This window comes from Neophocaena asiaeorientalis, unplaced genomic scaffold (genome assembly GCF_003031525.2).
Source record: "Neophocaena asiaeorientalis asiaeorientalis breed wild unplaced genomic scaffold, Neophocaena_asiaeorientalis_V1.1 scaffold126, whole genome shotgun sequence".
In the NCBI taxonomy this organism is placed as follows: Eukaryota; Metazoa; Chordata; class Mammalia; order Artiodactyla; family Phocoenidae; genus Neophocaena; species Neophocaena asiaeorientalis.
Genome location: NW_020174565.1, coordinates 629,340 through 655,458, shown reverse-complemented (window position 1 = coordinate 655,458; position 26,119 = coordinate 629,340). Strand labels below are relative to the sequence as shown.

The window sequence follows — 26,119 nt, the reverse complement described above, 5'->3', positions numbered from 1 at the left end:
GACCTTATTCTGTGTTCCAGCTCTCTCCCCTCCACACCCATGATAGAGGCACTCATCCATCATGGCACTCGTTCCTGCTGAGCCTGATGGGACTTCATATGTGACACAAAATCTGTTTGCCATCCTTGTTCTAAACAATAAGGCATTTGCATTTCATTTGAAGTATGTCACCTGACTAAGACAAGGTTCATGCTTCTAGAAGAAATAACAGTTGGCGAGAAGACTATTACAGCCAATCCCAACACGTATTTTCTTCTTCATTAGCGTAGAGTTGGCATCATGACAGTAGACAAAATCACACTGGGCAGTGATTGTTATAAAGAGAGAAGTAAGTATTAAAGCTTGGGGGAAAATAAGTAAGCATGAGTTGTGCCAACCTGAAGACTAGCATTTATCTCCAGCAAATATTGGGGCCTCTATGCCCAGAGGTTTCTTAGAAGCCCTTCCTCCTTGCCCTTCTGCCTCAGTTCCTGATGCCTACCTCCCATGGTGGGCTATGTCCTCTGTCAGTACTGTAGGTCTGAACTCTCGCCTGCCTGAGCACACGCTCTGTTACCTGGCAGCTTCGACTGCCACCCCTGAGACTAGCTGGTGACCAGTCGTCAGCATCATTATTATTCTTGGCACGATATCACAATGGACCTAGAGGGAAATTTTCCTCAAAAGAGATAACACATTCGTTATTTTCTTTCATCTCCCGTTTATGCTGATTTAGGGGTAGAAACACATATTTGTTGTTTAAGTGTTTTATTTTGGTAAGTGTACATTTGCTCATGTAATATGGATCTGGAAATGAGTCTGGAAATAACTTCTGAAGCTATCTGATCTCTAACCCTTTGATTTCCATGGAAGACTACTGTTAAATCAACTAGCACATAAGCTCATGGACCTATTTTTACCAACTCTGATGGCTTATTAAAAGCAAGAGCATGATGTTTTAAGCCTCAGTCAAAACAGAGAAAATAAGATTTAGGTTGTTTTCCCTGTTTTTGGAGGAGGTCATTGAGAGGACATGACCTTCGTTGACCGGCAAACTGGACCTGGGCAATCAGAGGCCCCTCCCCCCCCATGTTTGGAATGAGTGTTCAGCCCACTGTTCCCACAGAGGTAGCTGTTCCGGGGGCACAAATGTGAGAGAGGAAGGTGCTGTTGAGACCACGTGGATGGTATATGTTGGATGTCATTGTGGATGTGTGATGACTTGCAGTCCTCCAAGGAATCTCTCTCAAGGGCAGAGAGCTCAAGGAGGTGCTCTGGAGGCAGCTCAGTTTCCGCCATCCCCTCCGGGCATTCATTCGGGATGGGGCAGTTATCTGTCCTATGTTGCCTAAGAGCCTAGGTTCATGGTGTCTCTCTACTTCCTCTCCTTCCCCAGTGGTAACCCCTCTCTGACCCTGTTTATGGCAGTGCAGCCCATAGAGTCAGATCAGGTGCAGAGCTAATCATTATGTTACTGTGAGGAAATTTTAGGGTAGGAACTAGGTGGCTGAGGTTAATTACAGGCTGAGTATCTCATTACTCAGTTCAACAACAGTACTGAGCATAAAACATTCTTTCAGGCATTCCCTGTCATCACTCTCATTACTAGTCCCAAAGCCAATTTCTAGACCATTTTGATTGTTTTACCCAGTTCTGAGTTCTCTCTGAGACCCCTAGATTCCTGGAGACTTGGGACTTTTTGAACTCTGGGTCACAGGTCAGCCCCTTCAGCCTCCTAGTTGACTGGTGGTTAAGAGAGCTGTGAGTTAAGAGTGGTAACTGGTTAGTTAGCCATACTTTTGATGAAACATTTTCAGAAGCTTCTGTCTGAATTCCTCTCTCTCTCTGTGTCTTGTATGATTCCCACCACCTTTCACTCACGGCACTGTTGAGTTGAGCATAGAAATTGGAACCAGAAGACTTGAGGTTGGGTCCTAGGTTTGCCATTTACTAGCAGTTGTGCCTGGGAAATTTCTTTAAGTCTCTGAGCCTCAGTTTTCTCATTGACAAAATGGAGAAACTTTTGCCTTTCTTATTTTACAGGGTTGTTGTGAGGTCAGATTAGCATAATGAAGGCCACAGTCGTGTAGTTTGATATTTCGCCGTAGGAGGCTGTGATTCCATTAAAAAGACAGTCCTAAACATGACAGAGATTTGGCTAAGAAATGAAACACTACTGAGAGTCAAGTGAATTGCCTATGATCAATGGTTCCTATATCTGAGTGACTTAGAATTAGTGGGGTCAGAAAAACAGTATTTTTATAAGAGCACCATAGGATTTCCAGGTAAAACACACAACGCATGGCACATGGGACACCCTTATACTAAAAGGTTGGTCATTGTTTATCTGAATCTCAGTTTAACTGGGAATCTTGTATTTTACTTGCTAAAGCTGGTGATCCTACATGGGTAATTCTCACGAGCGAGCTGCTTTTGAAACTACTGACCCACATCCTGCGTAGGGCTTGATTGAAAGCGAGGGAAATGAGCTGACTGCCTCTATGGAGGATTTCAGATGCTCCCAGGAGAAGATCATGGTCTTTTCTCATGAGAATAAAAAATCCTGCCTCACCACCTCCTCTAGGCTTGACATTTTATTCTTAGAATTGTGTACATTGCAAATGTCCGAGGGAAGGGGAGAAACTTCAGGTAAGTATCCATTATTTACATTTTACCGTAGTTGAACGACCTAAAAATAATTTTTGAGAGTAAGCGAAGAATATGAGGCCCTGAATCTCTCTGGAGAGGGGAGGATGGTGGCCTGATTTTAGTCCCAGAGCCAGGATGTAGGAAAGACTAAAGACACACATTGCCTAATCCCCAGGCCTGCCCTGGATCTGACTTGTTCTCAGTTACAGTGAAGCCCAGCCTCGTAGGTGGCCTGTGTGACCTCTCTCTGTTCAGGTGGAAGGGAAGTGGCAGGAATGGCCTTGGGGGAGCAGTAACTTAAGCATTGTAGTGCCAGTGGGAAGATCCTGACAGCGGACAGCAAAATAGCTGAGGTTTGCTTCTTGCTCTAGTTCAGTGTTGTCCAATAGAACTTTCTGCAATGAGGAGAATGTTCTGCACTGTCCATTACTGTAGGCACAAGCCACAGGTCACTCCTGAACACTGGAAATGTTGCTAGTGTCACCGAAGAACTGGATTTTAAATTTTATTTAATTAAAATTAAAATAGTTGTAGGTGGCTACTAGCAACCATATTGGACATGTGGTTTATGGGCCAATATCAGTCTACACTAGAGTCACTCCTTGGCCGGCAACTTGTGGGCTGTGTAGACACAGTTTGCATAGTTAGAAAAACAAACTAACCTGATTTAGTTGCCAACATTTAATAATTAGAACATTTCCGATGAAAAACTTAATTTCTGGCTTCTTTGGAAAATATCAGGATATCTGAAAACACCAAGCCAACAGTCCTTTAAGGCACCAATTAAGTTGAGCTTATCAGCGTTATTTTGTTTTGCTTTGTTTTATTTTACACCCCACCTGTTTTCTTCTTTTGTTTTATCTGCCTGGCTGCCACAAGAATTTGATTTGGGGGTCCCTGTTTGAGAAACAACATTTCAGTTTCACTTTTATGAAAACGAGTTAATTAAACGCCTAATTTTGAGGTGCCTTTTACAAATATCAACTAGAAGCTGCCTCTCTCAGACTGACTAAAAAAGAGGTCCACGTACAGGAAAGCAGTAGCTTCAAGCTCCGTCAGAGCAGAATTGCAAACTGGATTCATCATTTTTTAAGTGGACAACTTTGCGACAGTCCTTTTGCCTCTCAGAAACTCAGTTTCTCCCTCTATGACATGAAGCCAATAATGGTAGCTACCTCAGAGTGTTCTTATGAGGTTTTTCTGCAGTGAGGTGTATAAAGCACTTAATATCCATGATCAGTAATAAGCTTAAAATTTAGAAAGTAACATTTTCATTTGAGTTATAATTTTTATACTTAGATAACATCAATTTTGGAAGAAACTGGTGAGAACTAAACAGTGCTTGGAAAAAAATGCACTTTTTTGTTAATAAATGAAAAAACACAGTGCTGCAGCCTACACAGGGGAAATAAAATGTTCTTTTCATACGTTTCCTGGGTTAAACTCATTGTCATAATCTAATATACCACAAGAAAATAACTGCATTTTGAGCCTGTCGAGATAAAATTGGCTTATTAACACGCTTTTCCTTGCTTAGTGGCATTGTTAATTTGGAATTTGAAAGGAACCAAAAAATAGAAAAAGAAATCAAATTCAGGTGGAATTCAACATCACCAAAAGCCCTTAAACATGGGACAATGAATATAAATGTGAGCACAACAAAGGAATTTAGGAAGAAAGAAGTGAAAATGGTCTTCCTGAAAGGTACTATGTGAGGAAAGCAAAAGGAAAGAACACGTATCAGTAGTGGAGCAAAAAACAATGACAACCGCAAACTTTTGCAGAAATCCAGTGGTAAACAAGAAAAAGACTGATGTTTTAGACTAGTGTCTACACCATCAGGAGAAGCGATGGCCAGCAGAACTTGTCAGACTTTTAAGGTTACTGATGTTTGGGAAATGGCAGGAATCTAAACTTAAGTGACTATAATCCTCTTAGGATATTTGGCTATTAAAAATTACTTAGGAAACAAACATTTGAGCATGAGCTGAATGCAGGGCGGTGGGAACAACCAGTCAGGGCTCTGCTCTCAAAGAGTTATCATCAAGTTGGGAGAGGTAGGAGAGAACAGAGGCTAGTATATGGGAGATAGATGATGACTGGTGAATTCAGAGGGGCATTGCATAGTCTTTACTTTCTAATAATCCCATGTCTTTCATTTTGAAATGGGGTTTGCAAGATGAATAGATGAATAAGAGTTTACCAGGTGGACAATGGGAGAAAGTGATTCCAAGCATAGAGACCAGCATGTTCAAAGGCTCAGAGACTTAAAATACTGAATAAAAGATGGAGAAAATTTTATTCTCCATAATATGGTGCACAGAGAAGGTTGGTGGGATGGCTTCCATTACTAGCAAAATCGTGTGTAAGGATTTTGGGATTTTGGAAAGGAGAGGGGACCGTGAAGGGAAAACTGAGCATGATGTTGAAATTGTGTGGTATGTGATGTAGTTCTTCCTCTGTGCTACCCCCAATCTAGTAATCCTAGTAGGCTTAAGAGATGCTTGATGTTTGGGAATTATTTGTGGACACCAGTCTTGGGAAAGAGCCAAGGTCATGGGACCAGGGGCAAGAGGACAGACACAAAGAACCACCAAGACCACTGCTGACATTATGTCATTCTTGTACAAATTTTACGAAGACACCTATTTGGGACTGGGTGGTGGCTTTGTGCAAAAACGAGGCATTTGCAGCCCCACAGCAGGTGCACAGCTTTGAGGGCAAATTGTCAATGTTTTGCAGCTCCCACTCATCTCCCTGGTTGCACACCCTTCTGCAGTGCACAGCCTGCTCAACCCTATGTGGCAAGCCCCATCATGAGAAAGTATGCATGGGGGAGGGTTTTTGACCGTCACAGGTCATGGAAGTGGGGTTTAGGCCAAGATCACCTAATCCCTAAAGGATTTGGAGATTATATCACACGTGCATGTGTACAGTTTGTTCAGGGAACTCTGAGCAGATTAGTATTTTTGGAAACTATGTTTTTAAAGGACTGTATTTGTTTCTTGGGGCTGCCGTGACACGTTACCAAACCTGGATGGTTTAAAACAACAAAAATTAATTCTGTCACAGTTCTGGAGGCCAGAAATCCAGAAGTCTGAAATCAAGGTATCAGCAGGGTTGATTTCCCTGGTGGCTCTAAGGGAGTTTTCATTCCATGTCTCTCTCCTGGCTCTGGTGGCTACGGGCAATCCTTGGCAATCCTCAGTTTATAGATGCCATTCAATCTGTGCCTCTGTCTTCACATTGTCTGTTCCTCTGTTATAAGGACACTTATCATTGGATTTAGGGCTATGCCTATTACATTTCCAAAGACCTTTTAGCACATTAGGTCACAATCACAAGTCCTGAGTGGACATATCTTTTGGGGGCCACCATTCAACATACTACAAGGGGAGTCATGGGAAGCCATTAGGCCAGCAAACAGGCAGGAATCTCCCATCTGATATTGTGTGATCATCGCATTGCTTATTTATACAGTAAGTCCCCTACATATGAACGGGTACCTTTCCGAGAGCACGTTCGTTAAGTCCAATCTGTTCGTTAAGTCCAGCAAAGTTAGCCTAGGTACCCAGCTAACACAATCAGCTATGTAGTACTGTCTGTAATAGGTTTATAATACTTTTCACACAAATAATACATAAAAACAAACACAAAAAATAAAGAAAACATTTAAAATCTTACAGTCCAGTAACTTGAAGAGTACAGTAGTACAATACAACAGCTGGCATACAGGGGCACGTTTGCATCTTTGAAGTTCTCAACTAGAAGGTTCATATGTAGGGGACTTACTGTATCAGCTTATGTCTCACTGATATTAAAATATTTGTCACTTACTTGATGTTTATTTCGGCCTAGGCAGTCTTTCTTCATTTTATACTGTGTGGCTTGGTTTTACCCTGACAAGGCAATTGTTTCAATCAGAAAAACATAGTTTACATTTATGCATTTCTTATTACTGAAAGAGGAAAAGTCTCTGAGTTGTTGCTGGGTAGTCTTTGAGTTTAAGCCTGAATTTTCTATTTGCCTAGATCTTGTTTTAAATTGTTGGTATCCTAGAGACATCATTTCCCTACTTATTAGTCTTTGTGGATTGATTTCCATTGAAGTGTTAAAACTTTCCCACAATTGATGAATTCTCTTCGGCCCTCTGTGTTTCAGAATACTCATGGTCACATGAGCATTCTGAAACACAGAGGCCCATGGGTTTTAAAATTGGAATAAAGAAAAGGTTCTTTTTCTGAAATGGGTTTAATTGCAAAACAAAATAAATTCCTCTCTCATGGAATTAAAGAATGTTAGAGGCAAAAGGTGCTTGTAGATTAATCTAATCTAGCTCACACATTTTACAGACAAAGAAACTGATGCAAGAGAGCTTGGCTTGTCAAAGATAACACAGCCAGAGGGTGAAAGAGAACCCATTTACTGTTACTGCTTACATTTGTAACAGTTGTGAAAATTGAATGCATATGTAGATGCTCTAATGAAATGAAAACTAATTTGAAACAGGCATTTCTATTTCATAAGGATGCATCTAGAATAACCCACCTGGTCTCATGTTTTTTCAGTCACTTAATTCCAAAACCTGAAGATGTTCTCTCTCCTATATTACATCACTATTTAGCATCTTTCTAATTAAATATATCAGTTGAATTAATGAATGCTTTGCTTTCTTGACATTATTTTCTTTCCTTCTGACAGTATCTTCCAGCATCTTCTGTTGAACTCCCCTTTATTTGTCCTAGCTTCCTTCAGCTCTTTATTTTCTCCTAAAATCTACCTAATCTTTTACTATTTTTCCTTCCATGGAATAAATGGGAAGGTCAGAGGCCAGGGGTAGGGGGAAACACGGAGGAAAGATGGAAGGGAATAAAGGGAGGGAGAGAGAAATAAGATTCTTCCTAACTTTCTGCTTCTTGTTTTCAGATGTCAATATTCTTACAATGTTATGAATTAAAAAAATGAAGCTAAATGTCCACCAACAAGAAAGTTGTTAACTAAGTGGTTCTCAAATTTTGGTCTGTATTAGAATCTCCTCTGAACACTCTCAAAAATATGGGTGTTTGAGCCAAACACTAGATCTTCTGAATCTAAATATGTATAGGCTTGGACACTGGCAGTAGGACAATCACCAAACTTCACAGGTGATCCTAATGTAAACTGCAATTTGTTAATTAATACATTAAATTACTTCATGATACAGTCATGCGGAAGAATACTATGCAGCCATCAAAAAAGATAATGTAGAATCTATATGAATTGACAGTGATAAGTGTCCATAATATGGGAGTGAAAAGATCAGGTTAAAGAATAATACATTTAAGATGATTTCATTTATTTTTGTAATATATATCCTATGTGTAATATTTGCAATATATAGTATATTACATAATATGTATGTATATAAGTATAATATCTAAGCAAATATAGAGCCAGTGTTCTATGGTGGTGTTAAGAGACTTCTACTCTTTGTTCAATATATTTCTGTTTTCCAATTTTTATAATGAGTCTATTATGATCCATGGATAACTGGGGGAGAATATCAAAATAAGAAGCTGCCTAGAAGCTCCCGTCCTTAAATGACAACGTCAGGGAGGCTTCTGCAAAGGGTTAATTAATACCATTTAAATAATTTGCTACTGTGAAAAATGTTTTATTCATCTCTTTTCCGGCTTACTCTTTTCAAATATTCTAAATCACAGATAGCACATGTTTAACTTATACTGTAAATTAACCCTTTCATCTAGAACAGGGAAGAAGACAAAATTCTCTGCCCATCTTACTCATTGTGGGAAAAGCAAAAACTCTTAATGAGGTCAGTTGATCAGCTTCTATGAGTGAGTAAACAATAAAATGGTCATCTTTCAAGGCAGATACACTGGGTCACAGGCACTAGTGAAGTATTTTACCAGGTACTAACACTATAGTATCTTGGAACATTAGTGAATATTTTATTGAAGAGGGAGAAGTAGATTCTGTTTTCCTAGGTGGCATTGAACGTTTTTTGTTTTTTTTTTTTGCGGTACGCGGGCCTCTCACTGTTGTGGCCTCTCCCATTGCGGAGCACAGGCCCCGGACGCGCAGGCTCAGCGGCCATGGCTCACAGGCCCAGTCGCCCCGCGGCATGTGGGATCCTCCCAGACCGGGGCATGAATCCGCATCCCCTGCATCGGCAGGCGGACTGTCAACCACTGTGCCACCTGGGAAGCCCCATTGAATGTTTAAAAAAATTTTTTTAATAAATCAATTGATCATTTCTCATAGATAGAGGTATAGTTAATCATTTTGGGTGCCTGAGTAAAAAGTTTAGGAAAAGTTGACTTACCTATTTTTATTTGCGAAGTAAATAGCTTCCCAGACACTTTTCTGTGTTGCCACTCCTATGAAGAGAGAAAAAGTATGGACTAGTAGTGCCTATTTATGTTTCTCTGTGCTGTTTCCTCCTGCCTTTTATCCATCTCCCCTACACACACCAGGGCCACATGAATCAATGTCTGTTCAAGATGCAAGTTCATAAATAAGCGACTCTCGTGATTTACTCATGTTACATGGTTAGTATTTCTCACGGAGCAGTCAGTGAGCACCTCTTACTGAGTTGGTACAGTTCTCAGAGTTATCTTTATGGTACTGCTATTGTTTCTGATTTGTTCTGTTTAAGCACTTTCAGCTCAGGGATATTAAGCCAAAGACAGGCTTGAGTATATTGTTATTGGTTATTAACATTAATATTTTCTAAAAACATTAAAGTCAATTATAGGAATATGGAGGTTTCTTAAAAGTTATATAAGGTTCCTGATAGTAAATGTTTTATGTATATGATATATATATAATAATATAATAGATGTATAGTATGGATGTATATATACACGTACAACACATTTATACACACCATACGTATGTATATTTATTCCCTCTGTGAATAGTGTTACATTTTTCTTTTACAGGGTATGAAACTTAAAATATCTAATATTTATTGAGCACTTACTATGTTCTAGGTATGTTGTCTCATTTAACCATCATAAATGTCTAAATATAATTTTCAAGAAGATAAAGACATGATTATCATTCCAGTATAGTACGAACACATGCTAAAAGATTTATTAACTCATTAATGAGAGAGTCAGCAAGATAATAAAGCTGTTCAAGGAGTATATTGAAGAACTGGATATTTATAGGCATTTAAGAGGAATGTTAGAATAAGATTGATCAATAGGGCAATTTAAAAACCAAAAAAACCTTTGGGGCCATCTTTTCTACCCAACAGAAATTACTTGTGGTGCCGCTGTACCTACCTTCAAGTTAGCACTTATCTCCAAAGTGTCTAAGATCTTTTTTTTGTTTGTTTGTTTACAATGACAGATAATTTATTATTCAACAAAAACAGAGGCATAAGGACTAAAGTAAAGAAATTAACAGAAAATATTTTACAAGGGACCTTGAAGACAGAGCCCAACTAAAACAAAATTAATGCATTACCATATACTACAATAGGGATTGAAAAACAAAGTTTTCCATTTCACAAGGAGTCTAAGATCTTAATTCATGTACAAATCATGCAAAAAGGGCTGTGCAAAAGTCAAACAAAGGAATGTTACCACAGATAACGAAATAATCTGTGAGTGGGCTGATTAAACAGTGCCCCAGTATGACACTGAAAGCACGTGCTGAACTCTTTGCCTTATAGACAAGTTTTAGATAATATCTTTTAACACACCCCGTTGTGTAAATACTTTTATTATCCTCATTAATTTGGTAGAGTTAAGAAGATGTCAGATTCAAATATGCTAAATCACATCTATTTTATAAGGCAGTAAAACAATCTGTTTTTTGGGGGTTTTTTGACTGCGTTGGGTCTTCGCTGCTGCACGCGGGCTTTCTCTAGTTGCAGCGAGTGGGGGCTACTCTTTGTTGCAGTGCGCAGGCTTCTTCTTGCAGTGGCTTCTTTTGCTGCAGAGCATGGGCTCTAGGTGCGGGTTTCAGTAGTTGTAGCGCGTGGGCTCAGTAGTTTTGGCACGTGAGCTTAGTTGCTCTGCAGCATGTGGGATCTTCCTGGACCAGGGTTCAAACCCGTGTCCCCTGCATTGGCAGGCGGCTTCTTAACCACTGTGCCACCAGGGAAGCCCACAATCTGAGTCTGAGCAGGTCCGCTCTATTCTATATTCCCGTCAATAAATTGAGAATAGCTATAGCCATAGAGTTTCATATTTATTACTTAGCTTTTGTCTTGTTTGTCTTGTTTGACTGATTTTGCATTGTTATACCTGGGATTTTTTTTTAACAGAATTGCTTAAACAACGTCATTTATTTATTTATTTATTTATTTATTCATTCATTCATTTATTTGCCACACCACACAGCATGCGGGATCTTAGTTCCCTGACCAGGGATGGAACCCGTGCTCCCTGCAGCAGAAGCCCAGAGTTTTAACCACTGGACTGCCAGGGAAGTCCCTATCTGTGATTTTTAAATGACAGGCCATGCCAAATTCTTTTGGTGGGTAAACAGAATATTAATATAGAGTTATATCTATAAAGATTTAACTTTGTATGCCTATGTACATTTCTCTAAATATCTCTTTCAAATTGTAAATTAATCACAAATCATGTGGCTCTTTTCACTTCGCCAAAACCCTGGGTCACTTAGCCCAGTTGATTATTTAATGTATTGTATAAATGAGGTCGATATGGATTGCTTGACTTTAACACGAACAAACTCTTCAGTGATCACTGCCTGCATCCCTAAACCGATGGGTTAATTCACAAATATGTGTTAGTGGTGAGAACAAAGTAAAAGCCTACATACAATGTTTTCTAAAGATGCAACCCATCATCACTCTTAGAAAAACAAATCCAGATACCTGACTTTATCAGATTTTATGTATTTGGGATAAGGCATGTCAAAAACTGTACTAAGGATGGATACAGGCCTTTTTTGATATGAAAAAGCTCTCTTACATCCCTTTATAAAAGATCTTAGTTATGCTTACCCACTTCTATGATTCCTATATATCTTAAAGACCTCAGGGTTCTTCAGATTATTAATTAATTATAAAATTATTATTGATGATGACTATTATTTGTATTTGATGTTCTGATTTACCATTTACTGCAAAACTTGTAGGACTAGATTTTCACATTCAGTTTTTGTTGTCTTTAATGTTGTTTTTGTTGAAAATACAGAAATCAAAGAAGGATTAAAGTCCCAGGCCTGGGTACATGATTTATTTTGACAGAAAAGTTTGATGGTTAGTTGTCCTGAATCATAAAGCACTGACTCTCAGCTCTCAGAATAGTATTTAAATCTCTTAACCCTGCTGATACGCAAAAAAGCCAGTGTAAATTAGTTGCTCAGAGCTTTACATATTTCTCCATATGGATTCTTAGACATTTGAGGAACATACCTGAGTCAGGTCTGTCCTCAAATACATTTATTTGGCTCTTGTCTAATTCTATTTATATAACACTGTTTCCCCAGGTGTCCTCAGAGCTCTAGCTATTTAGACTCCCTCTTTTCTTAATACTGGTGCGATCTCTGACCTCAAATATGGCGAAAATCAGCATTCCTCCTACACCGCTGAAGACTTTCTAGGGGCTTATGCTTTTCAAAGTCAGGGCTTATGCTTTTCAAAGTCAGGTTCTGTCCCAATTTGTGGTTTAGGATGAAATTTGTTTTTTATGTCTGTCCAACTGTAACTCTTCTTTACTCTCAGGCCTAACAGGAAGCAGGAAGCAGAGGTCCCCCTCCTTTAATCTCTCCCACCCACTCTAACCAGTAGCATAAGCACAAGTTTTTCTGAAGGATTGGGGTAACACAGAATTGCGTGTACAGAGCCCGTTCTTCAATTCTGCGTTGTCCTCGTCTTTTTTCTCCTCAAGGCTCAGCTACCCAGCCTTTTCTGGGCCCCTGTATCTCTCCTCAAATTCTTCACTTCTTCCCACTTTCTACCCATTCCTGGGTTCCCTCGCCCTCTCCATTATTCTTAGTTTGTTATGAAAACAATTTTTTCTTTTGCTTTAAATCATTTTTCTTTCTTTTTTCTTTTCCAACCCCCTTTTCTTCAGCCAGGATGACCTACCAAGAGGCTTTGCTAAACAAGAGTTTTCTGCCTAAATTCTGCCACCAGCTAGTTTTTAAATAATTAAAAAAGAAAAAAAAATACACACACATAGTTACAAAAATTTCAACAATAAATAAATATAAAAATTTATAAATAAATTTATAAATTTATTTGTAAGTTTATAAAAATAAAAGAATAAATAAATAAAAATTAAAATACATAAAAATAAAATAAATAAAAAGAATGCAGAGAAAGTATGATTTCCTTTTATCCCATACTGCAAAGACCCCTATTCTTACATGATTCTCTTTCCCAAAGGCCCCTCATGGCAGATTTTTGGGTGCTTAAGTATGTGTATAACCCCACTTTTCAAAAAATAGAGCACTGTGTATCTTCCATTTTCCCCTCCAGATCTACTCTCTATTTTCGCTCCCTGATCAGAGCTCCGTAATGGATTTATCCTTGGACTCCCTCACTTCTGGCTTCAGGTTGGAAGATCTAAGTGGGAGAAGAGAGAGGTGGGCCTTGGCCTGGCTTCCTAAGGTCCCCCTGGTGTCTCTCTCCAACTACCCTCTCTTTCCAGTTCTGGTAACTGGGCCTTTCCTTCACCTCTTCAGGCCTATTTGTGGTTACTGTGCCTTGTAGTACTATCTCTAGAGGTTTCTCCACACCCCACCCAGAACTTATAAACAGTTTCCTTTGAAAACTCCTTAGATATTCAGTTTGAGTGTTGCCTCCTAGAATCCTAAAGATGTAAATGGGAGCACCAAACGCACAATTTTCTGGAGCTTTAGATGTCAGGCTGTATCAACGCATATGAAACTTATCTTAGGCCTTTGCAAGCATAATTTTCAATTGTGCTGATTTGATTTATCTACCCAATCACTTACTGTTGGCAGTTAGGTTGTTTCCAGTCTCCCTATGTTTATAATGTTGCTGCAAACATATAGCCTTGTGTTTATATCTTTGCACATATGTACAAGTAGGACTGCAGGATAATTTTTTAACTTAGTAATTGCTGTACCAAAAACTATATGCATTTAAAACATTAATAAAATGCTGACAATTGCCCCTTTAGAGGTTTGTACAAGTTTATACTGCCACTGATACTATCTTGCCAATACAGTTTATTCTTTGCCAAACCAGTAAGTGGAATATGGTATCTCATTGCCATTTTAATTCACATTTTTAAATTTTTGAGTAAAAGATAAAAACTTTCTATTTAAAACTGTTTTTTGCTATGAGAACTTCCTTTCCCTATATCTCTTATTGATATGTAAGTGCTTTTTTATATACTAACAGAATTAATCCTTTGTTTCTTTTGTGCATTTCAAATATTTGTTTTCAGATTGTCCTTGATTTTTAACTTTGCTTACAGAACATTCCAATGAACAAAATTGAAATTTTGTTTAGCAACATTTCTCAATCATTTCTTTTAATGTCTTAGTTAGAAAGACCTTCCTCATTCTGTGACAATCAAAAATTCACCTTTTTTTCTTCTAGTATTTTTTACCATTTCACTTTTTATATTTAAAACTTTAAACTCTGGAAATTTTTAGTGTAAAACATTAATGGGTCTAGTTTCTTCCAGATGTTAGCATTGTTCCTTCTCCATTTAATGACTAATCTTGTCCATTTTTCATGACTTGAAAAATGCTACTTTTATAGATATTGAATTTCCACTTTCATTTGAGTCTAATTCCAAATTTCTATTTTGTTCCCTTGTTTTGTTAGCCTAAGTTATTAGTTGTAATAGTTTATGTTATGTTGTAATATAAATTATTCTTGAAATATCAGTTGATTAATAAAATAAAGGTTCATTTCTTGCTCAGACTTCATGTCAGTGTGGTTCGGTAGGTTCAGATAGGTGTGGGGTGGGACTTTGCTCCACATGGTGACTCAGAGATCAAGGCTGATGGATGCACCACCATCTTATGACACCAGAGATAATCTCTGGAGTCTAAAATATGATCAATTTTATAAATGTCCCATAAGCACTTGAAGCAAAACCATATTCTTTATTACAGAGTATGGAGTTTCATATATATACTTTAGTTAAACCTATATCATTAAGTATATCATTTTGTTCCTCTATATTTCTATTCATGTCTACATGACTATCTTAGGCTTAGAAGAGCAAATTAAAGTATTTTTCTTCTCTTCAATTTTTCTTATTTCTTTAGTTTTGGCTGAATAATTTTTTTTCAATACTTTTTAATTGAAGTATCGTTGATTTACAATGTTGTGTTAACTTCTGCTGTACAGCAAAGTGATTCAGTACAATAATTTTTTAAACATAACTTCTCTAAATTAAAAATATTATTGAGTTTTATACATATTGTAAAGCACACACATATTATGTGTAGAGACTGATAATTCTTTTTTTTTTTTTTTGCGGTACGCGGGCCTCTCACTGTTGTGGCCTCTCCTGTCACGGAGCACAGGCTCTTGACACGCAGGCTCAGCAGCCATGGCTCACGGGCCCAGCCGCTCCACGGCATGTGGGATCTTCCCGGACCACATATTATGTGTAGAGACTGATAATTTTTTTTTTTTTTTTTTTGCGGTACGCGGGCCTCTCACTGTTGTGGCCTCTCCTGTCACGGAGCACAGGCTCTTGACACGCAGGCTCAGCAGCCATGGCTCACGGGCCCAGCCGCTCCACGGCATGTGGGATCTTCCCGGACCAGGGCACGAACCCGTGTCCCCTGCATCGGCAGGCGGACTTTCAACCACTGCACCACCAGGGAAGCCCTTGTTTCCTTTTTATGCCTTGTTGTACTAGGTAGAACTTCCAGTATGATGCTGAAAATGTGTGGTGAGAGGGAACACCTTTGCCTTGTTCCTCATCTTAGTGGGAAAGTTTCAAGTTTCTCACCACTAAGTATGATGCTAGATGTAGGTTTTTTTGTAGATAGTCTTTATGAAGTTGAGGAAGTTTTCCTCTATTCTTAGTTTACTATGAGGTTTTTTATTTTTATCATCAATGGGTGTTGGATTTTGTCAAACGCTTTTTCTGTATCTATTGATATCATCAGTAATTTTTATTTTTTAGCCTGTTGATGTGATGGATTACATTAATTTGTTTTAAATATTGAACCAGACTTGCATACCTGGGATAAATCCCTCTTGGTCATGGTGTATAATTCTCTTTAGACATTGTTGGATTTGATTTGCTAATACTTTGTTGAGGATTTTTGCATCTTTGTATGTGAAAGATATTGGTCTGTAATTTTCTTGTTTTGCAATGTCTTTGGTTTTGGTATTAGTATAATGCTGGCCTCATTGTACAAGTTAAGAAGTATTTCCTCTGCTTCTAACCCTTGGAAGAAATGATACAAAATTGGTGTCATTTCTCCCTTGAAAGTTTGGTGGAATGCACCAGTGAACATATCTGGGCCTGGTGCTTTTTGTTTTGGAAGGTTATTAATTATTAATTCAATTTATTTAATAGGTATAAGCTTATTCAGATTGTCTGTTTCTTCTTCTGTCTTCTGTCTTCTGTGTTTGTTTGGTAGCAAGTGTCTTTCAAGAAAATGATCCCTTTCATCTAGGTAATCAAATTTGTGGGTATAAAGTTATTCATAGTATTCTTTTATTATCCTTTTAATGTCCATGTCATTTCTGATATTAGTAATTTGTGTTAATGTTTTTTAATGGTTACCTTAGAATTTACCATATACATTTACAACTAATCCAAGTTCACTTTCAAATAACAATATACCACTTCACAGGTTGTGTGAGTACCTTACAATAATAACATAATCCTAATTTCTCCCTTCTGTCCCTTGTATCATTGTTGTCATTCATTTCACTTATATATAAGCAATGTAACCAAATACATTGTTGCTATTATTATTTTGAACAAATTTTTATGTGTTAGATCAATTAAGAATAAGAAAAATAAAAGTTTTTATTTTATCTTTACTTATTCCTTCTTTGGTGCTCTTCCTTTCTTTACATATGTATGGGTTTCTGACCTTTATTATTTTTCTTCTTTCTGAAGAACTCCTTTTAACATTTCTTGCAAGGTGGGTCTACTGGAAACTAATTCCCTCAATTTTTGTTTGTCTGAGAAAGTCTATTTTTTCTTCACTTTGGAAAGATAATTTCACAGGGTAGAGAATTCTAAGTTGGTGTTTTTTTGGGTTTTTTTTCTCAACATTTTAAATATATCACTTCGCTCTCTTCTTGCTTGCATGGTTTCTGAGCAGAAATCAAATGTGATTCTTGACTTTGTTCCTTTATAGGAAAGGTATTTTTTTCCTCTGGCTCCTTTCAGGATTTTTTTCTTTATCTTTGATTTTCTGTAGTTTGAAAATGATATGCCTAGGTGTAGTTTTTTTTGGCATTTATCTTGCTTGGTGTTCTCTGAGCTTCCTGGATCTGTGGTTTGGTGTCTGACATTAATTTGGGAGATATTCTCAGTCATTATTGTTTCAAATATTTCTTCTTCTCCTTTCTCTTTTACTTTCCCTTCTGGTATTCTCATTATGTGTATGTTATCCCACGGTCCTTGGATATTCTGTTTTTTTTTTCAGTCTTAGTTTTCTTTGCTTTTCAGTTTGGGGGGTTTCTATTGACATATCTTCAAGTCTAGAGATTCTTTCCTCAGCTGTGGCCATCCTACTAATAAGCCCATTAAAGGCATTCTTCATTTCTGTCAAAGTGTTTTTTATCTCTAGCATTTCCTTTTGCTTCTTTCTTAGGATTTCCATCTCTCTGCTGACATTGCCCATCTGTTCCTGCATGCCATCTACTTTATTCAATAGAGCCCTTAGCATATTAATCATAGTTGTTTTAAATCCCCTGTCTGATCATTCCAACATCCCTGCCATGTCTGGCTCTGACGCTTGCTCTGTCTCTTCAAATTGTGTTTCGTACCTTTTAATATGCCTACGAATTTTTTCTTGATAGCTGGACATGATGTACTGCATAAAAGGAACTGCTATAAGTAGGTCTGTAGCAATGTGGTGGTGAGGTGTGGGGGAAGGAGAAGTGTTCTATAGTCCTATGATTAGCTCTCAGTCTTTTAGTGAGCCTGTGCCTCTGGGCTGTGAACTTCACAAGTGTTTCTCAGGTTTTTTCCTCCCCCTTAGGTGGGACCAGATGACTAGAGCTGACTGGAGTTGGACAGTTCCTTTCCCCAGATCAGTTAGGCTCTGATAATGTCCCAACCAGTTAGGCTCTGGTTAACTAGTTTCTCCTGAGGGCAGGCCTTGTTAAGAACAGAATGCTCTCCTGGAATCATGAGGAGATTTTCCTCTGATATTTATTATGAGAACATGTTTGAGCTCCTGGAGATGAAATTCACAGAAGTGTGGGGTCCTTCATGACTGGGTCCCCTGAAGTTTTTAACTCTCAGACTTGTTCATACTGAGCCTGCAGCAATTTGTCAGTTATGGTTCAGGTTTTCCTACTCCAGCACTGATTCCCTTGGTGGTTTCTGTTCACCACTTTCTGCTCTGGGAAGCCGTGGCTGTTTCTCCAAACTTGGGGACAGCAGCTTGTCCTGTGTCTTCATCTCTCTTAAGGATCCAATGAGAGTTGTTGACTTTTTCAGTCTGTTCAATGTTTTACTTGTCTTTCGGACAGAGTAGCAATTTCTAAGCTCCTTATGTGGAAACCAGAAGTCCTGTCTCTGATTTTTTTGTTTTGTTTTTCTTTCATATTGGTTTTGTGCATTTCCTTTTCAGTTTATTCATGGGTATTATTTACATGTATTTGCTGCTGTTCTTGTGATCTTTCTGTTGTGGTTGTTTATTGTATAATCTCACAGGTTAATGTTTGTGCCAGGTAACTTTATCAAATTTTATCAATTTTGTAATATAATCAGGTAATTTATATCTTCCATTTGCTATATATCTTATATTTTATTTTATATTAATTAATTAATTTTTTTGGCTGCACCACACGGCTTGCGAGATCTTAGTTCCCTGACCAGGGATTGAACCAGGGCCCTGGCAGTGAAAGTGCCAAGTTCTAACCACTGGATAGCCAAGGAATTCCCTATCTTTATATTTTAAAAGAAAGCTTATGCTATATGTATAACAATGAATTTATATATTGAATATTCTATCGTATTGCCCTTACTAGGGTTTTTCTCTATGCTCTGAGTGCCATCATATGTTCGACCCATGAGGTACCAGTGGAATACACTGCTACCAAACATAAACAGTGAGTAATGTCCTAGCCATCCTGAGATGAGTAATTCTATAATGTGTGTTGTTTTCTCTGCTCTAGCTTCTCCTGGGATTTATTTATGCCATGGCTCACGGGCCCAGCTGCTCCGCGGCATGTGGGATCTTCCCAGACCAGGGCACGAACCCGTGTCCCCTGCATCGGCAGGTGGACTCTCAACCACTGCGCCACCAGGGAAGCCCTGGCAGGTGGATTCTTAACCACTGCGCCACCAGGGAAGTCCATCCTGGGATTTATTTTGAGTTCTGGTAAATAATTCTGACACGAATTGACTTCCAAAGGTATGGTACCATAGCACTCTACCTACTACAAAGGAATAGGGTGAAGGACCAGGCACTAGGTTAGCATAAAAATTTTCTGGCAACTTGTGATGTTTTTAAGGAAATGCTTTACGAAGCAGAGGATAAAGAAGATTAGGAGGTTGGTAGAAATCTTTTGACATTTTGAAGGACATCCTAAACATTGTTAGAAGCTGAGATGATTGGGCAATTGCTTAAGTACAATGCTTAAAATACTTCTCCATAGGAACTATAGGACTCTGTATAATTAAGTCCAGTTAGAGCTCTAATTTCTAGGAATGTATCCCCATGGAGCTATGTGTGTATATATATATATTTGAGTGGCTCTTTATTAATCTCTCCTATTAGATCTAATGTGTTTTCCAGTTAATGCTCTTTATGGTAATCATAAACTTATAAATAACAATAATTTTTTATCACTTTCTTTCCACTATTTTTACCCTTTAATTTTATTTTCCACGTGCATTGGCTAATTCCTTCCAATCCATATCTTTTTCATGATTCTAATGCGTATGATTCTACATTAATCATACCGATGCAATTTGCTTGAGATAGCTCTTTACAAAATAGAACATATCCTCAACCCTATTTTATGAAGAGTTTCAACATCAGAAATTTTTTAATTGTACCAAATGCTTTTCCAGCCTCTATAGGAGATACTGTATGCCAATAAATTTATGAAAAACTGCTCAATCCCACTAGCCCTCAGGAAAGTGCAAATTAAAACCAAAATGAGACACCATTATATTCTACCTGAAATGCTAATATTAATAAGGTTGACTATACTAAGTGTTGGTGAGGTGAGCAGCTTGAACTCTCGCTGCTGATGAGGTTGTGAATTGGTATAATCACTTTGGGAAATTGTCTGCCATTATCTCTGAAATCTGATCATGCACATATAAAACCGAGAATTTTGACTACTAGGTATATAACCAAAATGAAATGCATAATAAGTTTATAATATTTTTATTCATAATTGAGTCAAACTGAAAAGCCATGTCCTTTAATAAATAATAAGATAGGTAAATAAATTGTCCTATATTTATACATTTACCTACTTAAAAAAAGACATTTGTTTTTTTTCTTTGACCTAATGCGTTATGCTAATAATTTGCCTAATGTTGCCAGGTTCTTGCATTTCTGGGGCATTCCTTACTGGTCATGGTGAATTGGTATTATTCATACTTTTCAGGCTGAAAATATTTTGGTTTCTTTCTTTCTTTTAGTTAGCTCTGAGGTATCTAAAGTTCTTATGTTTTCACATCTTGCTACAATAACTTACATCAAGCTTGTTACTACGAACTTGTGGATTTTAGCAAGTCAGGACCTTAGTATTCCAAAATTCCCTTTCCAGACACAGAAACACTGAAATCCTTTGTCAAATTTACCTGAAACCATTTCTCACTTCAACATTTACCCATTTAAGCTCTGAAACCAGTATTTTTCCCAGAGTGATTTAGTCACAGACTGAGAAAATCCTATGAGACTTATGTTAAATATGAAAATAAATGGATAGAAAATGGCCTACCAATGTCCTTCACTAAAAGCTATTCTATATCATAATTCAATTTCTTAAAATGCTTTTGTCTGCCACAGCTATAGGATTCTTAATGTGATAGAAGAACACTGTCATAGGATACTCCTTTCACCTACATATTTTATCCTCTACTTTTATGAGTCATTCACCTATGGAGATGGCTCTTTTGATAAAATGCTCTGGATGAGATAAGGTGAACTAACTTGTACTCATCACTATACTAAACCCAAAAGAATATACATAATAGTGTAAAAGTTAAAACTGTGTTAATTAATTCATTCAATAATTATTTACTGCCCTGCTTTTTACTAAGTTCTGGGAAACTACTATATATCATCAAAATAGAATTGTGTTTAGGAAATGACTTCTTAAAAAATCCAGTGACTGAGGGTAGGCTATTTTGGCTATAACAAGCAGATTCTTTTAACTGCATCAAGTAACAGGAGTTTTTTTTCCCTTCTTTTTATTATGGATATGTGTATTAATAAGGAAGATCTCTCTCAGAGTTACCTAGGACTAACTGCTGTTTAGAATTCAAGGCTGCTCTAGGAATGTGGATATTTGTTTTGTCTGTTCAGTAGCCAAGTTTATGGGCCTTCCCTCTAGGGCTGAATGGTCCAGCTGGTGTGCACAACACCCGAGGTGCCTGTGTATCTGGGTTACATATGTGCAGAGACTTTGATTTCCCTCAGCTTTCAGGCAGGCTGGATACAGAGGAAACCTCAAGCAAGTCGAGAGGCAGCCTCTATGTTTACCCTGGAGAGAGCCTGAATAGCATCCTCTCCATGTAAGACACAGGGCACTGCCTGGTATGTGAGTCAACTCTCTTTCAATCTCCTATCTCTCCTTTTTATTGTCTTTTCCTCTACCTTCCAACCTCATAGTTTTCTGAACAGATTCTCATTCCATCGCCATAGGGCAGGCTTCTTTTTCCAGGGGGCAAATCAGTGGCTAGTGCCCCGCAGCTCAGATTCCCTTGAAGGGGAAACTGGCAATCTGTTGAATATACCTAGCATTAAGCTGAGCAAAAGAATGGATGAAGGATGAAGCAAACACAATCTATTCATTTTCTAATTAAACACAATCTATTCATTTTCTCATTAAACACAATCTATTCATTTTCTCATTTTGACTTAACAACTGATGACAAGCAAGAATGAAGACAGTTGGGTCCTAACTTTATGTACCATGTAGTACAATTTATTTGGTTCCTGATACAGATGTCTGAGACAAAATTGGTAGAGAAAGTTTGAAAAATGGATTGCATACATTTACTTCTGGAAATATTTAAAATATACACTAAATCAAATATTTGCCCTGATAGGCAAAGGAATTCGTGTGAAAATGAGAGCTGGTGCTGTTTGTGGAAAGGGCACTGAGTGAAGCTGATAACATCTTGGCTTTCTCCTCAGCTCTGTTACTGATCACCATGTGACCTGAGGCCAGATATTGTACCTCACTGTGCTTTAGTTTCCTCATGCCCAAATGATATAATAATACTTGCCATATCTCCCCCAAAGGGATGTTATGAAACGATAGGAAAAGTGGTTTGAATACTTGAAAATGCTACAGGGCATTCTTATGATGTGGAAGAATGATCTTGGATTCAGGATGAAAGGATTAAGGCAATTTAAGATGAGTATGAAATTTGGGTCAACTGCTGAACTGAGGATTGTTGGCACTACGGTGGTTTTCTTTTTCAAATTTAACTATAATAGAGTATTATTAAGTTCTGGATTATTTCATATATGTAAGATTATTAAAATCTAGCTTTAAGGTGATTATGTTTGATCTCAAATGTAAGAAATTTAAGATTTCTTTAATATAACTTAAATAAGAGATAGGGACTATTATTTTTCTCTCAGCAGAACTCTATATTTATAGTGGAAATCAGTGGGAAAATGGGCTTTATTTAAGGGAAGTTTCCGTACCACAACAATATTTTGGAATACATATTCCATTTTATGAATCATGCCAATGTCTAACTCATACAATCTATGTTCCAATTATGTAAGTAAAAAAATTCAACTGTCTAAGCACAATCTATCAACCTAACAATTTTCTTTAACTGAAGCTCAGATGCTGAGACCATGTATTTAAAAATATAAAATTACTATATTTAATCAGTGATTATAATATGGAGGTCGGAGCCCTAAGCAATCATAAAACTGAGATCTATGCGCTCTTTCATTCTCTTTTTTCTCCAATTCACAAGAAAAACAAACTTACTGATTTTTATTTTACCAAGGTTACGAGCAAGTCCAAAACACTTAATGGATATTGTTTATCCTAGCCCTGACCAAGTAAAATGTCATCCATCTCATTAAACAAGTACATTTCTCTTTTTTGTGGTAATTATAATCTCAGTAATGTATTTCTTTTTTGTTGTTGTTTTTTGTTTGCGGTATGCGGGCCTCTCCCGCTGCTGAGCACAGGCTCCGGATGCGCAGGCTCAGCGGCCATGGCTCACGGGCCCAGCCGCTCCGCGGCACGTGGGATCTCCCCGGACCGGGGCACGAACCCGTGTCCCTTGCATCGGCAGGCAGTCTCTCAACCACTGTGCCACCAGGGAAGCCCAATGTATTTCTTTTTTAAAAATATTATCTATCTATCTATTTAAAAATTTTTTTGCTGCATTGGGTCTTCGTTGCTGCACGCGGGCTTTCTCTAGTTGCGGCGAGCGGGGGCTACTCTTCATTGCCGTGTGCGGGGCTTCTCATTGCAGTGGCTTCTCTTGTTGCAGAGCACGGGCTCTAGGTGCGTGGGTTTCAATAGTTGTGGCGCACGGGCTTAGATGCTCCGCGGCATGTGGGATCTTCCTGGAACAGGGCTCAAACATGTGTCCCCTGTATTGGCAGGTGGATTCTTAACCACTGTGCCACCAGGGAAGTTCCTCAATAATATATTTCTGATTAACATAAATAGAAAACCATTAGTTGTAATTTATTCAGTTTGATACCCAAATATTTAAGAGCACAGGGTCTCTAGTGGACAGAAAATAGCAAAAGGAATAGCTGGTGGTACTAAACGTAGAACAAAGCAGGTACGTGAAATTTACTGTGTCTTGCTACTGTAAGTAGTATGTCTTATGATTTTATGTTTAAGGTCTCTTTGTTATAAAATGAAACTTAGTAGATTTTTGTAAGGTCACTCCTCTGCTGGGGGCCTTACCTGGCTCCTAAGGAAGTATCAGTTGATAATCTGGGCTTGAAAAGGTTTGGCTCTGAGTATTTCATTGACCTTTGCTTTACAACTGAACTGAGACCCTGAGGCATCCTTCAGACCATTAGAGACTGAGACTTCATGGCTGAATCAGTAGGAAATTTGGTTTTTAAATAGGAAGAGACCAGCATAACTTGTTAGTTGGCAGAGATTAAAAAAAAAAAATTAACAAATATTCAAATAGTGCTTACTAGGTACCAGGTTCTCCCAAGCTTTTTAGAAGAATTCAGTTTAATCCTCACAACCACCCTAATAGGCACTATGGTTATCTTCTTTAGCTGATGAGAAAGTGGAGGCACAGGGAGCTTTAAGTAACTTTTGAGGTCACTTGACCTGAGTAACTGGGATCCAACCGTAGGCTGCCTGGCTGTAGAGGCCTGGCTACCTCTTTCTGTGGCTGGTGAACAACAATGCTAAAGGGTGCACCGACTAACCTGGTTTTCTGGTACTTGCTTAACTCCAGGGGAGAGCTAATCATTTTTAACAAGTACCATGTTAAGAGATACCAATGGCAGTCATCTATGCTAGCCAAGCACATCTGTACACAGACTTCATATTTCTTAAAATAAGATTAATCATCAATTTCTAAGATGTTAATACTTCCCACTTAGTTTCATAGTAAACTTTCTTCTCAAAAAGCCAATTTTTCCTTAGAAGAATTATCCATTGCCAAGACAGCACAGTGGTATTAGCATTATAAACAACAGTTGAACTGGTGCAAATAAAGAGAGATAAAAGTCAGCAGGGTCAGAGGGGGAAGTACTACAACTTTGCTTCCTCACCACTCATGGATTTCTTTCTCTTGCATACGTATTTTTTTACAAGTGAGTTTTATCTCTTATTTAATATGTTGCTCCATTTTGTATTTCAGATTTCCCTCAAGCATCTAAAAATGTTACAAAACAGTGTCATTTCCTTTCACATTAAATATCAAATTAGCCAGAGAAGTTCAGTAACTTGTAAGTACTCCAAAAAGCAAAATATTAAGAAATGAAGTTGAACTGGTGATTCCATCCAGTCAACGGTCTAAAGGGAGGTGGAAACCTCTTAGGTGCCAGACATCATGTTTAGCTTTTTACACAGTAACCCGGTTTAATCCCATAGACTTGAAAGCTGGTATCACACCTACCATTTGAAGGCTGAGAAGAGAGGCTTGCAGAGGGTAGTGGCTTGGTGTGAGTTTCAGTTAATAAAAGCCCTTGGTGGAATTATAAACTCAGGTGTTACAGGCTCCACAAAGCATAGTACTATCTCAGAGACGATGGAAGCATGGGTCTCTTGCTAAGAAGGTACCATATTTGCTGGCAGTCAAGTGGTGCTCAATACCGCTGCATCTGGAAATAGCAAATAATGGCAGTAGGGGGCATCCAGCCACTTTCTACATGATTAGCTGCAAAAGAAACAATTACAAACACACGTTGGAAAAATGCGATATAGCTAAGGACCAGCTAGTAGGAAAAAGTAGCTTTTGAACAAAGGGTAGACCACGATCTAGGAGGTGCATTAAAGCAATTTGCCCATTGAAGCTGGTTGGTGCTGCAGCGCTCAAGGGCCTATTGGCTGCACAGAAGTCTTTTCCTCCCTGTCTGAACGGATACAGCTAAAGTAGGGCTATTCAGTGCTCACCTTCAGATGGGAAGGCAAGTCCTATTATAAGAGATATACATAGATCCGTATCACATCCTGACAGTATGTTTCTATAGAAAGTGCGGGATGGGAGGTTCCATTAATCTAGTACTGGAAAACACCTTGTTCCCGGAGTGCGTATTTTGGGAGGAACGCACACTACACCACAGAAGCTTCCTCCTCGAGATAAAGACACAGCATCTTTCATTATCGATCCCCAGAGTGGAACGTATCCAAGGCTCAAGACGCGTCCCTCAGCCCCCTGCAGCACTGGGAGCGCCGGGGTCCCCGCGCGGGCGGGTACGGCGGTGACGCAGGAGGCGGCCGGGGCGCCGGTCCCGGCGCGGGGAGGAGGGGGCAGGTTGTTCGGCGCGGTGCGGCGCAGGCCAATCAGGAGGCGCGGTGTTTCGGACGAGGGGAGGGGAAGGGTGGGCGGGAGCCTCCAGGTTTCCTCAGGGCCGGCGCAGCGCCGCCTGCAGTTCCGAGCTAGCGCGTGGGGCCGCCGGGGGTCTCCGGTCCCTCCCGCGTGCCCGGTGTTCCTCTGCGGCT

General features: G+C 38.7%; 1 pseudogene; it reads right to left on the bottom strand.

Annotated features, from left to right (window-relative positions):
• The window catches only part of LOC112408342 (gamma-secretase subunit APH-1B-like), a 31,208-nt pseudogene that overhangs the window by 4,852 nt on the left and 237 nt on the right, over positions 1-26,119 (bottom strand).